Below are 20,131 nucleotides of genomic sequence, written 5' to 3' on the forward strand. Positions count from 1 at the left end.
AGTTTTTTAACATAACAAACTGTTTTGATAAATTGAGTGCCTCCAAATCAAAGCCATCTGGGTGGTGCTTGGGCTGAGAGGGCAGAAGGAGCACGGGTAATTGGCCAAGAGTTCAAACACTAGAGTAATTCTAGGAGGTAGACAGCCAGATCTGAAAGGCCTTGCTAGTGTATCTCTTCCCCTGTCTGCAGATGCCATTACTGACTTTATTACTGTTAAATACTTTAGTTGCTCATTAGCCAGAAGACTAAAGCATAATGAAATTAAAATGAAAATTCTGACATTACTTAGACAAGAGAATTATGTTCATTTATAGTGAAATATCTAATAGGTCATACATAACAAATGCATGAGTCTAATGCTTCAAAGAAAAAGAGGAGAGTCCTCTCCTTCTGGCACAGGCCAGTGCGGGTGAGCTGTGGCATGGATATGGTCACCTGCAGGTGAGCACCAAGTGAGAAGTTCCCAGTGATCAACAACAGTTCAGACTTTCTGTATGAACAGAGGGGCCGCTTTGCCTATAACTCAAAATTTCAATGTGCCTGCAAAAATTTTAATTTTTAATTTTAATTAAAAAAAATTCACATTTATGTTCACTATATTCTGTGGATTAGCTCTGTGTGGTACAGGTAGTGGAGTCTATGGCATTGGTGTGCCTATCACTATTAGAAAATATGCAGAAAACAACCTAACTTCGTTCTGACTTCAAATTGCTCATCTAAAACATGCAAACATAATACATTGCTCACAAGATTGATTTGAGAATTAAACAAATCGAGTGATAGAAATCACTTAGGATAGAGCTTTGTACCTTCAAAGCCATCTACCAATGCTATATAGGTTTTCTTTTCTCTTTTCTTTTCTTCTTTTCTTCTTTTCTTCTTTTCTTTTCTTTTCTTTTCTTTTCTTTTCTTTTCTTTCTTTTCTTTTCTTTTCTTTTCTTTTCTTTCTTTTCTTTTCTTTTTTTCTCTCTTCTTTCTCTTCTCTTCTTTCTCTTCTCTTCTCTTCTCTTCTCTTCTCTTCTCTTCTCTTCTCTTCTCTCTCTCTCCTCTCCTCTCCTCTCCTCTCCTCTCCTCTCCTCTCCTCTCCTCTCCTCTTCCTTTCCTTTCCTTCCCTTCCTTTCCCCTTTCCTTTCCTTTCCTTTCCTTTCCTTTCCTTTCCTTTCCTTTCCTTTCCTTTCCCTTTTACTTTGTTGCTTCTTTTAATGTGCTATTCATACTTCCTCCCTTGTTGAAATAGTATTGGGTTATCACAAGTGCACTCCTCAATACCCATCACCTATATAGCCCATCCCCCTACCCACTTCCATTTTGATAACCCAGAGTGTGTTCTCTAGAGTTAAGAATCTGTTGCTTGGGGATTAAAGAGGGCACTTGTGATGAGCACTAGGTGTTGTATGTACTAACTATATTGTATTACATTGTATGTTAACCAACTGGAATTTATCTTATTTTGCTATTACTTTAGTGTTATGTTATTTTTAGTTTTTTAATTTAAATTCAATTAGCCAACATATAGTACATTATTAGTGTCAGATATAGAGTTCAATAATTCATCAGTTGCATGTAACACTCCCTGTTCACCATATCACAGGCCCTTCTTCTTACCCATCATGCAGTTACCCCATCCTCCCACCCACCTCCTTTCCAGCAACCCTCAGTTTGTTTCCTAGAGTTAAGAATGTTTCATCGTTTGTCTTCCTGTCTGATGACTTCCCATTCTGTTTCCCCTCCCTTTCCTTTTAATGCTCTGTGCTGTTTCTTTAATCCACACAGGAGTGAAACCATATGAGAATTGTCTTTCTTTGATTGACTTATTTCACTCAGCATAACACCCTCCAGTTCCATCCACGTCTATGTAAACGGTAAGTATCATCCTTTCTGATTGTTGAGTAATATTCCCTTGTATATAGACCACATCTTCTTTATCCACTCATTTGTCAATGGACATCTCAGCTTTTTCCATAGGTTGGTTATTTTGGAACATTGGGATGCATATACCCATTCAGATCGTTTCATTTGTGCTAGATAGGTTTTCTAGTGAAATAATGAATAATATACATGACAGTAAAACATTTCTATTAGGAATTATTTGTGAGAATGTTTTGTTATTTTTAGAGTAAATATTATTTTAATATCAATATAGATATCACAGGGAGTGACTGTCATTATTAGATGGGCCTACAAATCCAAGTAATTAGAAATTATATATTTTTTATTTTATTTATGTCAATTAAATCTACCAATGTACACCATATTAGAAATTAAAACAGAAATTCACAAAAATAAGAATTTACTTACAAGTATCAATAGTGAATCTATTGCATCAATCAATGTATACCATATTTGAAATTAAAATGAAGATTTAAAAATTATTTATAGATTTATCTATCTATAATAAATCTATTACATGCTAATATAAATGACATTTCTTGAGGAAAAATAACTTTTTCAAGACACAAAATTAGTAAGAAGAGTGACATTTTTAGTGTATTGCATATATATAATATATATATAAATCTTATCTATATCTAATAATATATAACATATATACAGTAAGATTTCCATATTTGGATGCAGATATATAGTTGGAAAGGAGAAGAGTATTTTAGTAATCTGTTCAAGTAAATGCAGAAGGCTTTGTTGTGTACAAATATCCATATTCTTGTATATTAGAATTCTCTGGTCTTTCTTGCACTTTGCATCTTTTCTCTGTGCATGATTTTGTAACATTATGCATTGGTCATTTTATAAATTATGGGCTCACTTGAGTTACACAGTTCTTGCAAATGTTAACACATTTTATTTTACATGAACAAAAATCACATTTACCATTTTCACCACCAATTTCATCAGAAAAGTCTTTACTGATTGGGAAGCTGTCAGGATTACAGGGACAGATCTGAGTTTTCCAAAATTCAAATTTTCTCTTTTGAGATTGAACTTTATAGTTGGCAACAGAAATTGCCAATTGATTTCCTCAAATTGACAGGCTGATGCTGCACATTTTTAGGAATATGTCTGCTTCTCAAGTCTGCATGATCAGTTTGCTGCCAAAGACTCTTTCCTGTAAATATGGTGTTCCATGAAAAAACTGGCTAGTTCAGCTTGCAACTCAAATAGTCACACAGATGATTTCTTTGAGATAAACTTTGTACCTCCACATGTAGCAGAAGTGCTTTATGGATACTTCCCTTTTCTTCAAAAGGAATATTTAAAAGAGGGGCACCTGGGTGGCTTAGTCCATTAGGTGTCCCATTCTTGTTTTTGGCTCAGGGCATAATCTCAGGATAGTGGAATCAAGCCCCTGGACTGGCCCAGTGTGGAGTCTGCTTGGGATTCTCTCCATTTTCCCCTCCTTGCTTGCCTATGTATGCATGGGAACTGTTTCCCTTTCTCTCTCTAAAATAAATAAAGAGAATCTTTTATAAAGGCTATTTAGAAGATATGAGATCAAAAATAACACTTCGTAAAATTAGTAATTTTACTGATTAAGAACAATCTTAAAAAAAAAAAAACATTTTTTTTCCTACTGGTATTTTTCCATGACCACAGATATACAGTGTGTTGCATACTAAAGTTTTTGTCACTGTTACTTTGAAACCACCAGTGCAAATGTTAACACTATGAAAAAGGTGGTTAACATAGGAGCATATTATGGAAATGGTTGTGGCTTCCTAGCCTCCTTGAAAGCATCTCAGAGATGACCAGAGTCTGTAGACCTCACCTTAGAAACCAGTGTCTCTGTTCTCTTGAGCTCCTGTGAGCTGTGTGCTGCCAGTAACCCATCCGCAGGATTATTGTTAGGTATGTCTGAGTTTGAGAACCTTGCCCAGAAGCCTCTCATGAAAGAGTGAGTGGGTGAGTAAATGAAGAAACGAATGAGTGAATGAACTTGGGTCTAGCTGTACAGTTTTGTTTCTGTTCCTCAAACAGATGAAGATTGCTTCTATGTTAGGATGTTTTGCTATTTCCCAGAAAGGTTCCTACTCCTTATACAGCCTCAGCCCAAACATCACAGGCCTTCCCCAGTTCCTCAAAGTAAAGTAGCCACTCACCTTCCTCTTTCTATCTGTCGTGTTACTTCTCTACAGTGCATATATAACCACTGCATGTATTTTTATTTTTGCACCTAGCACATGAGAGCCACTTAATAAATATTTTTGAATGAATAGACACATGAATAGCCCAGATAATTCCTTCAACAGATATATATTAAGCATCTACTGTGTGTGAGGAACTATTGATAAAGTCTTTGCTGTCAGTGACCTTAGAGTATAATGTATATGTGGGAAGACAATAAACAAGCAAAATGCAATCAGTGTGAAATAACAATTATGTTATTTGTGTTAATTGCATTTGTTAAGGAGTGGCACACATTATGTTCTCATTCATTTGGGGAATATGAATAATAGTGAAAGGGAATATAAAGGAAGGGAAAAGAAATGTTGGGAAATATCAGGAAGGGAGACAGAACATAAAGACTCCTAACTCGGGGAAACGAACTAGGGGTGGTGGAAGGGGAGGAGGGCGGGTGTTGGAGGGGAATGGGTGACGGGCACTGAGGTGGACACTTGACGGGATGAGCACTGGGTGTTTTTCTGTATGTTGGTAAATTAAACACCAATAAAAGTTAATTAAAAAAAAAAAAAAAAAGGAGTGGCACACATTGTTAGAAAAGTGTGTTAGGTGGGATGACTTTCTCCAGGTATTTTTTGTAGCTGTATGGTTTTATTAACAAAATACAACATGCTCACAAGCTATCTGTCTATTCTTTTCCCTGTGCAACCTGATATTGGGGTTGTGATGGCTGGCTGGCCAGGCTGCTCTTTCCACGAGGGCTCTACGGTTCTTGGAGGAGACACCATGAGTAATCTTAGCACAGTAAGACTTGTTGCACATAAGCAGCACTTAGAGCTCCTTGATATTGTGGACCAGGAGCTCTGGAAGCCACCTGGCAGTGCATGCTTTGCTTTTTTGCTCCTCCTGGAACTGATGTTGGGCATGGAGATTTGGCTCTTGAATCTTCTGTGTACCCTACGGTCAATGCCTTTGGATTTCTGCCAGTTACACTCAATTCTGACACATGGGTATGATGGGTACCAGCTGAACTTCTTGGTTCTCTTGATAATGATCTTGGGCTTCAGAAGGGGTCTGGGAGCAGCCATGATGCCAAGTAGGAAATGATTATTTTCCATAATCTGTTGTGAATTTTCCAAGGGAAGCATTGACTGTGCTAAGACCAAGGATAAACAGACACTGACTACTGAGGGGAGAGGGGCTGAGATCTCTCCCAGAAGAAGTATTGAACCTTAGGGTTGTTCTACTGCTTGTGAGCCTTGCATGTGTTATTTGTCCAGACTTACTCTCAACTTTCCTGTCTTCTGAAGAAGTGGCCTGAGTCTGAAGCTTCTGTCTCCCACATGGTACTAGTTGAGGCCTGGGCACAGATGCACACAGGACTGGCACAGTCATACGTGTGGCTGCTTGCAATGCAGGCATCACAATGTCCCTGGCACACTGGCCACACCCACACAGTAATGAATTTCCCCAGCATCCCCTTATTTTCAAATCAGCCCTGTGTGTGTACCTTCAAGACGAGGCTTTTCCCAGAACACAGTCTCTCTCCCCCTTTTTATCTTCACTTTTCTCCAAATGAGCTCTAGAACAAATCAATCTTTATTTCTTTACCATTATCAACCCATCCGTAAATCAGTCTTGCTCACTCAGTAGTTAGTGTGACAAGGCATCTGACTGTCCATTGCCTGCAAATGGTGCCCCCCCCCTTTTTTTTCTCATCATAGCCAGCTATTCCTGGAGTATTGGACCCCTGCATTTTTGACAAGTGTCTTGTCTGTTAAGTCATTTCTCTATTTTTCCCCCTTTCCTCTTCCTTGTTCCTGGCAGCAGCTCACAGAGCTCCCCCTACCCCCAGGCATTTATCTGGAGTGCACCCAGCACATGTCCATGGCTGGCTCTTAGGTAATAAAAGCTGGCTTTCAGTAAATCATATCAGTAAGGAGATCCATAAATCTTGTCCTTGCCTTGAACACATCAATCCTTATTGTCATGAGTACTGCAGGCATGAGTCACTTGGCCTGTGCACTAATTCTGGACCCAGTCACTGAGTAGCAGTAATTGAGTAGGGAAGATGTCTTGGAGGAGATTGTGCTCTAGCAAATTGGTGTCTTCTGGGCTAAATGGTGAATTACCGATTCAGGGAAATGGTGGTGAACTCAGTGGACCCCCATCTGCCTGCCCTCTTGCTAATGTACTAATGAACTCGCTTGTTTCTGTGGCTCAAAGGTTATGCCATGTTCAAAGTGCACAAGGGTATGTGAAGGAGGAAGGGGGAGGGAATTGATTTAAAGAGGCTCTTTTCATTGTTTTTGCAGTGTTTGAGACTTCATCACTTGCCCCATCATGACTATATGGCAGTCATGTCATAAATATTCTAACAGAAAGGACACAGTAGGCAGATATGCCTTAGCACCCTAGCACTGGCTCATTGCTAGGGCTCAGTCAGTGCACTTACAAAAACAGTTAGGGAACCTGATTTGTAGTGTTATCTCAAGGATGAAGCTTTGAACCCAGGGTCTGGGATGTTTGTTGCACGACTTCAAGTTCACAAATATAGAAACTCATTTGGTCCAATGGATAAGTGACTTGCTCTACCCTCGTGTGGCATCTGCCATTATCACAGTGAGGTGGAAAGGAAGGCGCAGGTGAGAGGAGGTTGGGCAGTATATGCCCTTTTGCCTGGTCCTTCCTGTCGTTCACACTTAGCACAGATGGGGTTGTAGTGACAATAGAGATTGGAAGCAGCTGAATGTGAACTAATGTGATGACACTGGAACCAAAATATGTTTTCTTGAATGCAGAAACATCTCAGACACTTGGCAGTGTCCATCCTTACACTCCACCAAAGCCCCATGAGCCTGGAATCAAGAGGCCCCTGCTCGGGTCAGCCAGAGGAGGCAGGGGCAGTCAGTGGAAACAACGATCATTTTCTAATTAGAAACTCAGGCTGGCCTTTTCCCCTGGTGCCCTGTCTCCCTTGTATGCTAGCCACTGGCTGGAGTCTTGCCATGTACTGTAGAGCTACAGCCAAGGGTCCTCCCTCTTCTCTTTAAAATCTGCTTCCCATATGGCAGAGGAAACCTAAACGGGTTGCCTCTACATTCCTTGTCTTTCAAGAATACAGACATGAAAAAATAACAAAACTTTTTGTGATAACAGTAGAAAAATTGGAGGTCACGAACTGCTATCCCATTTATTTTTATTTCCCTTCATCTTACACTATTTTCCAATTCTTCCCTCCACAAGGGGCTGGGTGGCATAGCTCCAAGACAGAAGACAGTCATCTGGCCTGCTCTGGACTCATACGAGCAGTAATAAACTTTTATTACTACCCCACAGTAAGATTTGGGTTTATTTGTTACTGAAGCATAGACTAAACAATTCTGACTAATACATGATAGTAAAGAGGAATCTGTTTCTGCTCCGTGAAATATAGTTGCAGCCCCATATGAGGAAGGAAGGTATTAAAAATATTATTTATTTGGACTTTAAGACACCCAGAAATATAGAGCATTAAATAGTCACTGCCCATCTATATGCTCGATGTGGAAACCAGAGGATTTTCCAGTGCCAGATAAAGTGATAAAACTGTGATGTGTTCTGGGCCTTCACTTCTGTGCTCATTCCTTACATCTCCTGGGTTCTGTCATTGGGTGTGTCAGATGCAGGATCCCCTACCACCTCTAAAATGTTATTTTCCTTCTTGCTAGTGTATTTGTTCTCAATTTATCCATTGTACAACCAGAAAGAAAGCTTGACCTTAGCCACGCAACTGGAATTCATATTATTCTATTAGTGCTCCAGGTACAAATCATACTTACAAGTGCATGTGTTAGTATGCCAGAGCAGGGTACCACAGGCTGGAGGCTTCTACGATGAAAGATTACTACCTCACAGAACTGGCTTCTGCAGGTCCGAGATCAGAGTGTCAGCAGAGTTAATTTCTCTGAAGCCTCGCTCTTTGGCTTGCAGACGGCCGCCTTCCCACGATGTCCTCTCATGGTCGTCCTGCTATGGATGCCTGCCCCAAGTGTCCCCATGTGTTTTCCTCTCCTCTTCTTACAAGGTTACCAGCCATAATGGTGTAGGGCCCACCCTAAAGTCTTCATTTTAACTTAATGACCTCTTTAAAGAATCTATCTGCAAATACAGTCACATTCTGTGATACTGGGAGGGGGGCACTAGGGCTTCAGTATACGAATTTGGGGGAGAATACAGTGTCCCTGTCCATCGCAGTGTGGTAGGTTAATTGAAAAGTAGCCACAGTTCTTCAAGCCCATGTCACCCCTCCACCTCCTTTGCAGGTTGTGTCCTCAAGAGGTGGCTTCTCTCTCTCTCTCTCTCTCACTCCTTGAATCTGGGCCAGCCTTGAGACTTGTTCTAGCCAGAGAGTGCAACAGAGGTGACAGTGTGTCAGCTCTCAGTCTCAGGAGTCTTGCCTACTTCTGCTCACTGTCTTGAAAAACCACCATTGGCATGAAGGCAAGCTCAGGCTTGGGAAATGACATGGAGTAGAGACTGATCACTCAGACCAGACCAGGAAATCCTGGCCAGCCAGCCCAGCCCTGTCCATGGAACTGTCTGGTAGCACATGGTTGACTGCAGACCCATGGAGGACCCCACTGAGGGCACAATGACTCCTACCACCTCAGACCTATAAGATAAGTAAATGCGTATTTCCTAGGCATGGTTCTGTCCCTGTGTCCACAGATTACCAATATGATGATCATAACAATTATAAAACCCTACTTATCCAAAGGGAGTTCCCAATTAGAGCACCTTTCCCTATGTGATTTGACTTTCATAACATTTCAATTAAGTAGGTATTTATTCCTGCACCATTTTGCCTAAAAGGAGCATCTGAGTTTGAGAGTTTATGTAATATCAAAATGTTGGTAAATCAGTAAGTAATGGAGCCTGTTGTCAGGTCTCTGTGCTCTGGCTTGGGGCAAGGGGATGTGTCATTCAAGCACCGCCTCCCTGGGCAAGAGAACAAGCTCATCCTGGTCTGCCCTGTGCCCTTGTGTCCCCCACAGCATGCTGACTGTACAGGGCTCCTGGTAGTGAGCAGCCTTCACAGAAATCTCCCCCAAGTGGCTAAAAAAACTGAGCCTTTACTTTCAGGATTTGTCTGTTTTCCTTTTAGGCAGTTGATAAATACAAGAGGCCTAAAGGGTAATCTCAGTCTTCAGGGCTTGGCTGTCTATGACTCCCTGCATCTTAGGAAACTATGTCTGAAAAGAAGTGCTAAAGTTTACGAGAGGAAGCACACTTTTTCTGAACATGAAATGGGACATTTTGGAAGTCTTCGTAGAGGACCAAGAGCTCCCCACACTGCTGTGAATAGAGGCACACAGGGCAAGATTGCAAAGAGCGTATCCAAAGATGTGTCCTTCCACTCTATCAAGTATGGGTTTATGGTTTCGGGCTTCAGCCCTGCGGAGCCCCAGAGGCTGCTACCCCATGCATGAGGAAGACTGAGGCAGAGGAGGGGAGCCCATTTGAGCAGAATTCATTTCCTGTGATATCCTCTTTGTAAACGCACTTGTGCTATGTGATTTTGAAAAAAAAGAATGTATTCAACGTATTTCTGCTGACAGTCAAAAACATAGACGCTGAGGTTTTTAACAGCATTTTAAAATCTATCCCCTTCCGGCTTTATTGAGATACAATTGACATAGACCACTGTGTAAGTTTAAGGTGTGATTTTTAAACCGACAAATAATATCTACCTTTAGATTCAGTGAATCTAATGTCAAATATTTCTGGAAATTATTTTTGTTGTTGTTTGTTTTTAGTTGATACAGCTTGAAACTTGCCTGGGACATGAAGCTCTATCTATATGTCTGCATTTTCAGTGAGACACCCAGGAGTCCCACCGTCAAGATATCAATAGAGTGAACCATAATAGAAAAAAATTTAAACTGCAAGCTTTAACTTCCTTCCATGTTAATATCACATGTTCCTTCCTGGGTTAATTTGATTACTTCCCCATTCTCTTATTCGACTACATCCATATTTAAATGGCCAACCAATTTTATCCTAATTTAACAATGGTACTTTCAGGGCACTCAGAGTGAGTTCAACGTCAGTGAATTTATAATGGCTGATAGAATTGCTAAGTACATGAAGAGGCGCCATCATATATAATTCTAGCGTATTTTACAGTGGAAGCAAGAGAAATTTCCTTTCATTGACATAAAAACCCTATAATTCTTCTGAAAGCCAAATAGCCAAAACCCAGAAAAGGTTGAATAGCTAAGCACACTGCTAAGAGCTCTTATTACTAACACTTTTGCTCTTTCAGAAAAATCGACCATAGTGCATGGTTTTGCACACAGCAGAGCATAAGCATGGCTAATGACAGCCAAGTGACACTTGACAAAATTAAAGTCCATTTTCCTAAAATTGTTGCTAGGTTTTAGCAGCCACTAATTTGCAGATCCAGGAGAATTATAGCAGGACTACTTTATTAATTGAAATAATCAATTTTTATGTGTGGAGAAAAAGGGGATCACCATTGTTGCTTTTATTTCTTACTCAAGACAGAAGTTTATCACAGTTTTTAGCAGAAGTATGAGGGACATTCTGGATGAGGAAGTGGATTGCAGAGAACACAAATCAGGGTACCTCTACAGGTGTATCAGTACTGTCTTTGGTGAGCATAATCTAGATATTCTAGAAACATCTAAAAAATCTAGAAAATTCTAAAGGCAAGTCACTATACATCCTTTCCAAACAACATTCTTTAACTTGAGTTGTGTCTTTATACTTTGATTGATTTGGTCTATTATATTTACAGTATACATATACTAAGTACACACATAACATAAATGACATGTTTATAATCAAATATATATTATATGACATATATGATAAACTGATAAATATATATGTATGTATAATATATATATATTTCAGTTTGTCCAATGTTTTCCCTCTCTGTATATCCATATCTATATCTATTTATCTATCTATACATATGTATCTCTTCTTGGTTTTGTTTCCCTGGAGAACCCTGATTTAATACAGTTATCTGTTATGATTCCTGTTTTACACGTAAGGAAACCAAGGATCAGATTGGTGATATGACTTTCCCAAGATCACAAAGTGGAATCAATATTCAAATGAGGACTTCACATCCAGCTCTCTCCTAGAGTTGGGATGCCAGAGCAGTCTGGCTATAATCTATTGGGAGTTAGCCAAGTAGTCTAGCTGTTGGCATCCGAGAGTGCTATCTGTCAGAAGCAAGAACCAGGTAAGAGCACCTGATCTGAAGGGAGAATCTACTTTCTTTTTCTCTCTCTTTTTTAAAGATTTTAAGTGATCACTATACCCAATCTGGGCTCAAACTCACAACCTGGGCCCATATCAAGAGTTGCGTGCTCTACTAACTAAGCTATTTTCTGTTTTTAAAAATATTTATTTATTTATTTATTTATTTATTTATTTATTTATTTATTTATTTTAGAGAGAGACCGAGAGAGAGAGAGAGAGAGAGAGAGTAGGGATAGACAGAGAATTCCAAATACACCCCCCCAATTGAGGGCAGAGCCCAAAGAGATCATCCCCTGAGCTGAAACCAAGAGTCAAATGCTTAACCACTTGAGCCACCCAGGTATCTCTGGAGCTTCTCTTTCTATAAGCAGGAGAGGACTGTATCATACTGACAGCCCCACTGGGCATAGAAGGATGACTGGATATTTTGGAGGGAAATTAGGGCACAAAGGATTTCTAAGGAAATGTATGGAGGTGGAGCAAGTGTGATGTGCCCCCAGGACCACGTGGGATTAATAAAATTAGAAGTAGTTTGGAAGTCAAGCAAAGAGGTTTACACTTGGTTCATGTATTTATAAGTATTTATGGAATGCTGGGGCATAATGTGGGATTCCCTGAAAAAAGAGTGAGCACAAATAAGGATTTCATATTCTGGTGAGGAAAAGAGACAACAGAGAAACGATTATGTCATTACAGGTATGAAGATAGAATTGCACAGATCAGAAAAGTCTTGTCTGGAGTATGGAGAAAGGCTTCTGGAAGGAAGTGGTATCTTATGGAATGGGTAATGGTTTTTAAAGTGCTTTGCAGCATGAGCTACATAAACCAGACATGTTCTCCTAAATGGAGTAGTTTGATTTTTTTTTCCCCAACTGGCAGAAACAAATTTAATGAATGGAGAGGATTTTCTCACTTCTAGTTTTTCCTTCCATAATATATTTTTAATCATGGCACCTGCTACTACTTCTCTGTGCTAGCAGATGACAAATGAATGAACACGTTGCAAATGAATATTAATGAAAAACCATAAATAATGCATCATACTTATTTAGACAGGTTTTTTTGTCATCATTATTGTTTTGTTTTGTGGGACCATGTGCCTTTTTTTTAATGCACACTAACATTGTCCTAGTTGAGAGGATGGAATTAAGCACACAAATGTCACAGTATTCCACAAAATGCACCACGAGCTGATCTGAGGAACCCTGTGGATGGTGATAGGAAACCTGTTAATTCTTTTTAGAAGGAAGAAATAAGGTAGGAAATTCTAGCATTTACCAACCACTCCCTATTTTTCCCGATATTTGTATGACCTCAGTTGTCTGTTACAATAATACAATGAGGTGGGCATCAGAATTATTACAATTTTGAGATGAAGACAGTGAGACTCAGAAAAAGTCAGTGACTTGCCCAAGGATATGCCATTAGCATGTTGCAGAAAGTGTGAAATAAGGCATCCTAAATCAAGACTCCCGTACTAAGGGAAATAAAACCAATAGGAGATAGACTTACATATATATGTGTATTCTTATACACACACACACACACACACATTTATGAAAAAAGTGTCAATAAAAATCTGTAGGAAAAGTAAAAACAAAAACAAAGCAAAACAAAAGCAACCAGTAAATAAAATAAAAACTCACAAAAATCTTCCTATTCCTTTGTGTTTGATAGAGACAATTATAATGCAAATACACAAAAGTGTATCATACTTTCATCAAAGTGAAAGGAAGATACAAGCTCCAGGGGCAACAGGAGTGATCAAATATCAGACTGCCAAAGAAGAGCTTGCTGAGGACCAAATGTCTATGAGTCTTAGATACGGTTGGATCCTTTTTAGCATGAGGTACTCTTTTTATTTTAAAGTACCCATATTTCAATATACTGGAAACTGTGTCCTTTGCAATTACATAATTTATGATGAAAATTTAAATATAACTGAAAATATATAACAAATTATGTAGATTTTTAAGGCACTTTTCAGAGCATGGGAGCAAACATTTTGAAAAATGCTGCTCCATTGGGACTCTTCTCACATTTGCCAGCTCTCCTGCCAACCACTCTACACCACGCCACGCCCCATCATGCCACCTGCTGCACCACGCCACACTGCATACCACCATGGTGTATCACACTGCTTACCACACCATGCCATGCCATACAACATCACACCGCTCCACGTCACACCATGTCACAGCGGGTACATTGTGTACCTGGCCAGCTCCTGTTTATGTGTCAAGACCCAGCTCATGCTTTGTGTCCTGGCAGTGGCCCTGACTACCCCAAGTGTGACTGAATATGTTTCCAGATGACATAGCACAAGCTTCTCTCACAGAAGTGTTCACATTGTCTTTCGTACTCCCATTCTTGGAAAACAAAGCCCACTTTCCCTTCTCTTGGCTGAGTGCTCTCACAGTGCCTGGCATGGAGAAATTCTAACCGACAGAACTGCCCATCCATGATGCAAAACACACGGATGGAAATGCACATTGGCGCAGTGAGAGTGAGCTCTGAGGGTGATGTGTGATCTGCCCTTGTGTGAGGGAACGGGGCCATGGTAGAAAGCTACTCTTGTTCCCTGATGCGTCTCTGAGGAAGAGGGCAAGAAGGCCAATGTGTTTCATGATACTATTATCTTCATGCTGCTTAATTCATATAGATGAGGAGACAGATACACGTTTTCCCTCTTAGACCAAACTTACTCCAAAAAGTATTTTCATCTTCCTAATGTCTCAGAGGATAATGAGTATCACCTTCTCCTTGAAGTGCTAATTTGAATAGTGCTAAAAGAAGGTTTGGGTTTGAAACTGGGTAGCAGCATAATGCTTGCCTGATCCTGCCACGTAATGACAGGGGGTGAGTCACACTGGAAGAGTTCCTGTCTTGACTCTCCATCTGCCTCACGGAGCTGTGACCGTATGAGAACAACATGAAGAACCCTCAAAAACCATTGGCGTCCAATAAGTATCACTTCCCTGTTCTTTATCTTCTTTTAAAAGGGAAGAAAGATAAAAATCACAGGAATGCATTCTGGGCCAGACTTCCCAAGATTTCAGAACTGACGCATTTACCCCGGATAATTTTTTGTTCTGCTATTTGGTAAAATGAGAATCTGGTCAGAAATCAAAGTATGTGTATGTTGATTTTCACTAATGAGGAAATAAGTGAATCTTCATTGGTGGACAGTAATGGCTGCTCGGCAAAGGCTCCAATTTGTCTGTTGCATTCTTCTAAGTGTCTTGTGTATCCGCTGAGACCCTTCTTCAGATCTCCACCTCATAGATGTGAAAATGACTCAGAGGGAGACACAGCATGCCTTAAGTTGTGAGCTGCTGTTCCAGATATAATCTGGCAAACAAAACACACCAGCTTTTCAAGTGTGATGTCTCCTCTAGCTTCCCTTAGAATAGACTCTGTGAAGATGCAAATCAGAAGTCTTGCTTGGGATGTAGTTTAACCCGGGAAACTTGTATTATAATTGTCTCTATCAAACACAAAGGAATAGGAAGATTTTTGTGAGTTTTTATTTTATTTACTGGTTTCTTGTTTTTGTTTTGCTTTGTTTTTGTTTTTACTTTTCCTACTTCTAGCCTTATGTAAGGATTGCTATAAAATATCTATGTTCATCCAGGAAGAAGAGTGAAATTTTTGTGAGACATATATGTTTCTGATAAATGAGTTAACATCATTTTCCCCCCTTGGGCTGGGGCCAAATGACTTAAAAATTTGATCAAATGTGAGCAAAGATGGAAGTTCTATTTCTTGGGAAGGTCTTCAAGGAAAGTGATGAATGGTTTTTAAAAGACAGCTACAAATCTCTTGACATTGCTCCTGTGAAGAAGTGGTGTTGATATGCCTTCCCCTTGATCTTACTGCCACTATATATAGATCCCACATAAGAGCAGCCCTTGCAGTCATTGCCAAAAATGAGAGTCAAATAAAATGGCTAGTTTAAGTCATTAGGTTTTATGGAGAGTTTAGTATGAGACAACAATAACTCAAATGGTGACCATCATTTCTTAGGTATCATATTAGACCTACCTGTAAAACAAGAGTTTTAACTCACTTGTTTGTGAACACAAATGTTTAAAGAATAACTCTTTAAAGGGAAAATTGGAATGCATCATTTCATTAGTTACATTTGGATGCTTCTTCTCCTATTACTTCTGCTTGTTTTTCAGTGAAATTCTTTTCATAGTTTATCTAGGAAGGAGAAAGCATCATTAAATAGAAGAGAACAGATATTTCTGCTCCAATCGGACTATATGTCCAGTACTTTGCTTTGTCTGGGTATGAAAAATTGGGGCAAGAAGTAGAGAGAATGAGGTTGGCTGAGTCTCTCTTGGCATTAGGTGGTCACTTTCTCTGTTCTCCATCCAGGATGGTCAAGTTGAGTCTCATTGCTGAACGTCATAGCAAACCTCATGGGCTAGCTGTTGCAGAAACAACATTAGATGAGGACATCAGCCTTTCCTAGTTGTGTGGCTAAGGAGAGATCAGAAGACTCATGTTCCATGCTGGACAGCATACTGTCTTCGTGAATATGAATAACAATTACTGAAAAACTGATGTAGTGACTAGTCTGCCCTGGATGGAAAATATGGAAGTATAGCCTTTCCAGAATATCTGGAAAGACATGTATAAGCAGAATATTTACTACCAGCTCCTTGCCTGGTCACATGTAGTATTTCTATATATTCAACTGATATTTGTTTCTCTTTATCTCTGTCTCTTTCTCTTTCTCTTTTTAAATCTTCCATACACATGGATTATTTTTCATAATGTTTTAGGAAAGGAGGAGATCTTCTTTTCCTTTTCAATAAACCATCATTGTTTATTTGACTTTTGTATTAAATATCTGATTTTTAAGATTGCTTCGTGGAAAGGAGGGTAGGGAAAGTCATAAAATCCACATTATTCAACCATACATTAATTTATTAGTTTTTTCCCAATTCATTGGAAGAGAAAGTCTACCCATAGTATAATGATAGCCTAAAGGGAGCAGATAAAGGGAATCCGGTTTGTGCCTATCTTTGAAATGTTTCAAAAATAAACATTCCTGGGATGCCTGGGTGGCTCAGTGGTTGAGCGTCTGCCTTTAGCCCAGAGCGTGATTCTGGAGTCCCGGGATCGAGTCCCACAACGGGTTCCCTGAATGGAGTTTGCTTCTCCCTCTGCCTATGTCTCTGCTTCCCCCTTTCTCTCTCTGTGTCTCTCATGAATAAATAAATAAAATCTTTAAAAAAATAAATAAACATTCCTTTTTGAAAGCATATGGTGGCCAATTTTCTATTGTTCTTCTTTCTGAAAGATGACACCCTTCTGCCCCAACCATAAGTAATGTATCTAGTGTTGCACTTTGCTGATCAAAACTGACTCACTGCCACATTCATGCTTCAGCAGAGAAGGGATGAGGATATTTATTTATTTATTTATTTATTTATTTATTTATTTATTTTTCAGAGAGACACACAGATGTTTCTCACATCACTTCTCCTCATATCCCATCGGTACACATTTAATCATTTGTCTCGGGGCTTGGAGATGAAGTCTGTAACTGGATATTCATTGCCTTTGCTGAAATGAGTGGGATCATATTACTAAAAGAAAAAGAGAAGAATAGATCCTGAAGAACAATGAAAGATCTGTGCTCTGACCATCAGAAAGATGTCAACACTCTTGGAAATAATAAAGCAACACAGGAAAAAGGCTCTGGGTCTCTGTACACCCATGTGGAGTACCGTTGCTTATTGGCTCTGTAGCATGATCTTACCTCTGTCTTAGTTCGCTCGGGCTCAGGTAGCTTACGCAACAGAGATTTATTTTCTCATGGTGCTGGAGGCTGGAAAGTCCAAGATCAAAGTTCAGTAGGATTTGGTTTCTGGCGAGAATTTTCTTTCTGGCTTGCAGATGGTTGCCTTCTCACTGTGTCCTCAAGTGACAGAGAGAAAGAGAGAGCTGTAAGGATACCAATCCCATCATGGAGGCCCCCCCTCATGACCTAATTGGAATTTAATTACCTCCCAGAGGCCCCACCTCAAAATACTATATATTGAGGGTTAGGGCTTCAGCATATGAATTTAGGGGAGACATATTCAGTCATTAACATTGTGACTTGTTATATGATAGAGGATAAATTTTTATTGACTTGGGATAATGTGTTTGCATCTATTTATTTTAACAGCTTGGCCTTTTTTCTACATAGTACATGCTCCAAAATGAGCATATTACTTCTGATATGGTTAACTCCGTGTAGCGCAGAATAGGATGATTCCCTACTGAGTTAGAACAGCAGAAGCTATTCTATTAATGTCAACATCATCTAAACTTTGTGGAGGCAGTTAAATCACACTGTTGATCTCTACTAAGCTTGTTGTTGACTAAAATCCATAAGCCTGCCTGTCAAAAGTTACTATATAAAATCTTCTCCACTATAGTATTATAGTCTTAGATTTTTGGACTTCTGCAAATTGGCATGAGATAATTCTCACATTAGTCATTTTTAGAATGGCTGGCTATTTGGAAGGGTTTAGTTACTCTCTCTTTCCTGCTTTTCAAAGAAACAGGAACACAAATGCACATTATCTCATAGTTCACTGCAAAAATAGCTATAGAACTATCTGATTCATACACACAGAGAAAAATGATGCTGTTCACTAACTGTTGTGGTTTTAATTGTAGTCCCCCAAAAGATATGTCCTAAGCCCCAATACCTGTGAATGTGACCCTTCTTGGAAATACAGTCTTTACAGAAGTAATCAAGTTAAGTTAAGATGAAGCCATTCCCTGATCAGTGTAGACACCAACCCAATGGCTTCCTTAAGAGGGAAAATTTGACTCACAGACACACAGAGAGAATGCCAACAGGGTGGAAGGGACTGGAGTGATGTGTCTCCAACCCAAGGAATAATCTTGATTGCCAGCAAGGCCAGAAACTGGGAAGAAGCAGAGAAGGACCCTCTGCTACAGGTTTCAGAGGGAACATGGCCCTGCTGACACCTTGACATCAGGTCTGGCCTCCACAACTGTGAAAGAATACATTTCTACTGTTTTAAGTCACCACGTTGATGGTAGTTTGCTATGGCGGCCCTAGAAAATGAATAAACTAACTATGGGGCTTGGACAAGGTAATCTGTCCAAACCTACTTAGATCATCTTTCAAATGGGAATACAAATGCATTGCTGCTGTAAAGATTAATGAAATATAATATGTAAAATATCTCACGCTATTCTTAACACATAGAGTCTGACTCAATGAGTGTTAGTTCTCTCTCTCTCAACCTACAGACTATGGGAGTGGGGAGGCCGCGCAGAGAGCGTCTCTATTCCCATGTGTGGGTAGAAGTTCCCTTCATGGGTTTACAGCAGCCCACTCACCATCTGTGAGGATAATAGGAAAAACAGCAACTGCCTCTATTTTTACAAACAAGGACATGGTAGTAAATATCCTCTCCATTCTGGAATCCGCATGTGCTGTGTGTTTCCCAGTAGTGTTTGTAACTGAAACATTCATGGCAAGAATGTCTTCAGTTTTCTTTGTCATATTTTGACCTGAAATAATTGGGCTTTTCTCAAAAATGCATAAAGTAATTACAAGAAGACTTTGTCTTCCTGAAAGAGATAGCACATGTATCTGTTTATTAACTAAATCTTTCCTATTAGGTCAATTCCATGTTGACTTAAAAAATATTTTAATGATAGCATTAATGTAATCATGTTGGCAGAGGCTACAGAAAAGGATAGAAGGCAGTTTCTTGGGAGTAATTCCAACAAGGACCTGGCTTATTCCAGGAAATGGCTTAAAGAAACTCTTATTTAGTTAGTTTATTGTGTGCATGGTGACATTATGTGACCCTGTGGGCAGAAAAATACTATATTTAATATGGAGACAAAAGGGAATGGTCATATCCAGAGTCCTGTCTGTATGAAAGATATCACTCTAGAAGATGTGCATTTTAAAACCTAGATGGGAAACTATAATTTCTTCATTTCACAATGGAGGAAGCACTAAAATCCAAGGATTGATTGATTGATTGATTGATTTTTAAGTTTTTATTTATTTATTCATGAGACACAGAGAGAAAGGCAGAGACACGGGCAGAGGGAGAAGCAGGCTCCTCACAGGAAGCCCAATGTAGAACTCGATCCCAGGACCCAGGTCATGCCCTGAGCTGAAGGCAGACTCTGCTCAACCGCTGAGCCACCCAGATGTCCCTAAAATCCAAGAATTTAATTCAACCTTTCAAGATTATGTAGTGGAAAACTAGACTTCAAGCCTCTCTTTTTGATTCTATGGCTCTTTCCATTATATCTTGCTATCAAAAGAATTCTCAGTGATGTAACCTACACTTTTGGCCCTTCTAAAAAATAAGCAGCTAGAAGAAAAGAGATGTCCTGCTTTTTCCCTCAGTGTTGAGATCTATTATAAACTGATATCATTTCATTAATTAATATTACTAATGACACAAAGTTTAATGAAACAAGGTGAAGATCTAACTCCCCACCCAAAATCGTCTTTCATACTTGAAGCCACATTTTATAGAATTGGCATTAATGGAGATTGGGGAAAGTATGAAATATTCAACAAATAGTGCTGGAAAAATTGGTTAATTATATGAAAAATAGATTAAATTGTTGGGAAGTCTGACTGGCTCAGTCAGAAGAGTGTGCAACTCTGGATATCGGGATCATGAGTTCAAGTCCCACACTGGATGTAGAGATTACTTAAATAAATAAAACTTTAAAAAATAGTTGTATCCCTACCTCATACC

This window comes from Vulpes lagopus, chromosome 5 (genome assembly GCF_018345385.1).
Source record: "Vulpes lagopus strain Blue_001 chromosome 5, ASM1834538v1, whole genome shotgun sequence".
In the NCBI taxonomy this organism is placed as follows: Eukaryota; Metazoa; Chordata; class Mammalia; order Carnivora; family Canidae; genus Vulpes; species Vulpes lagopus.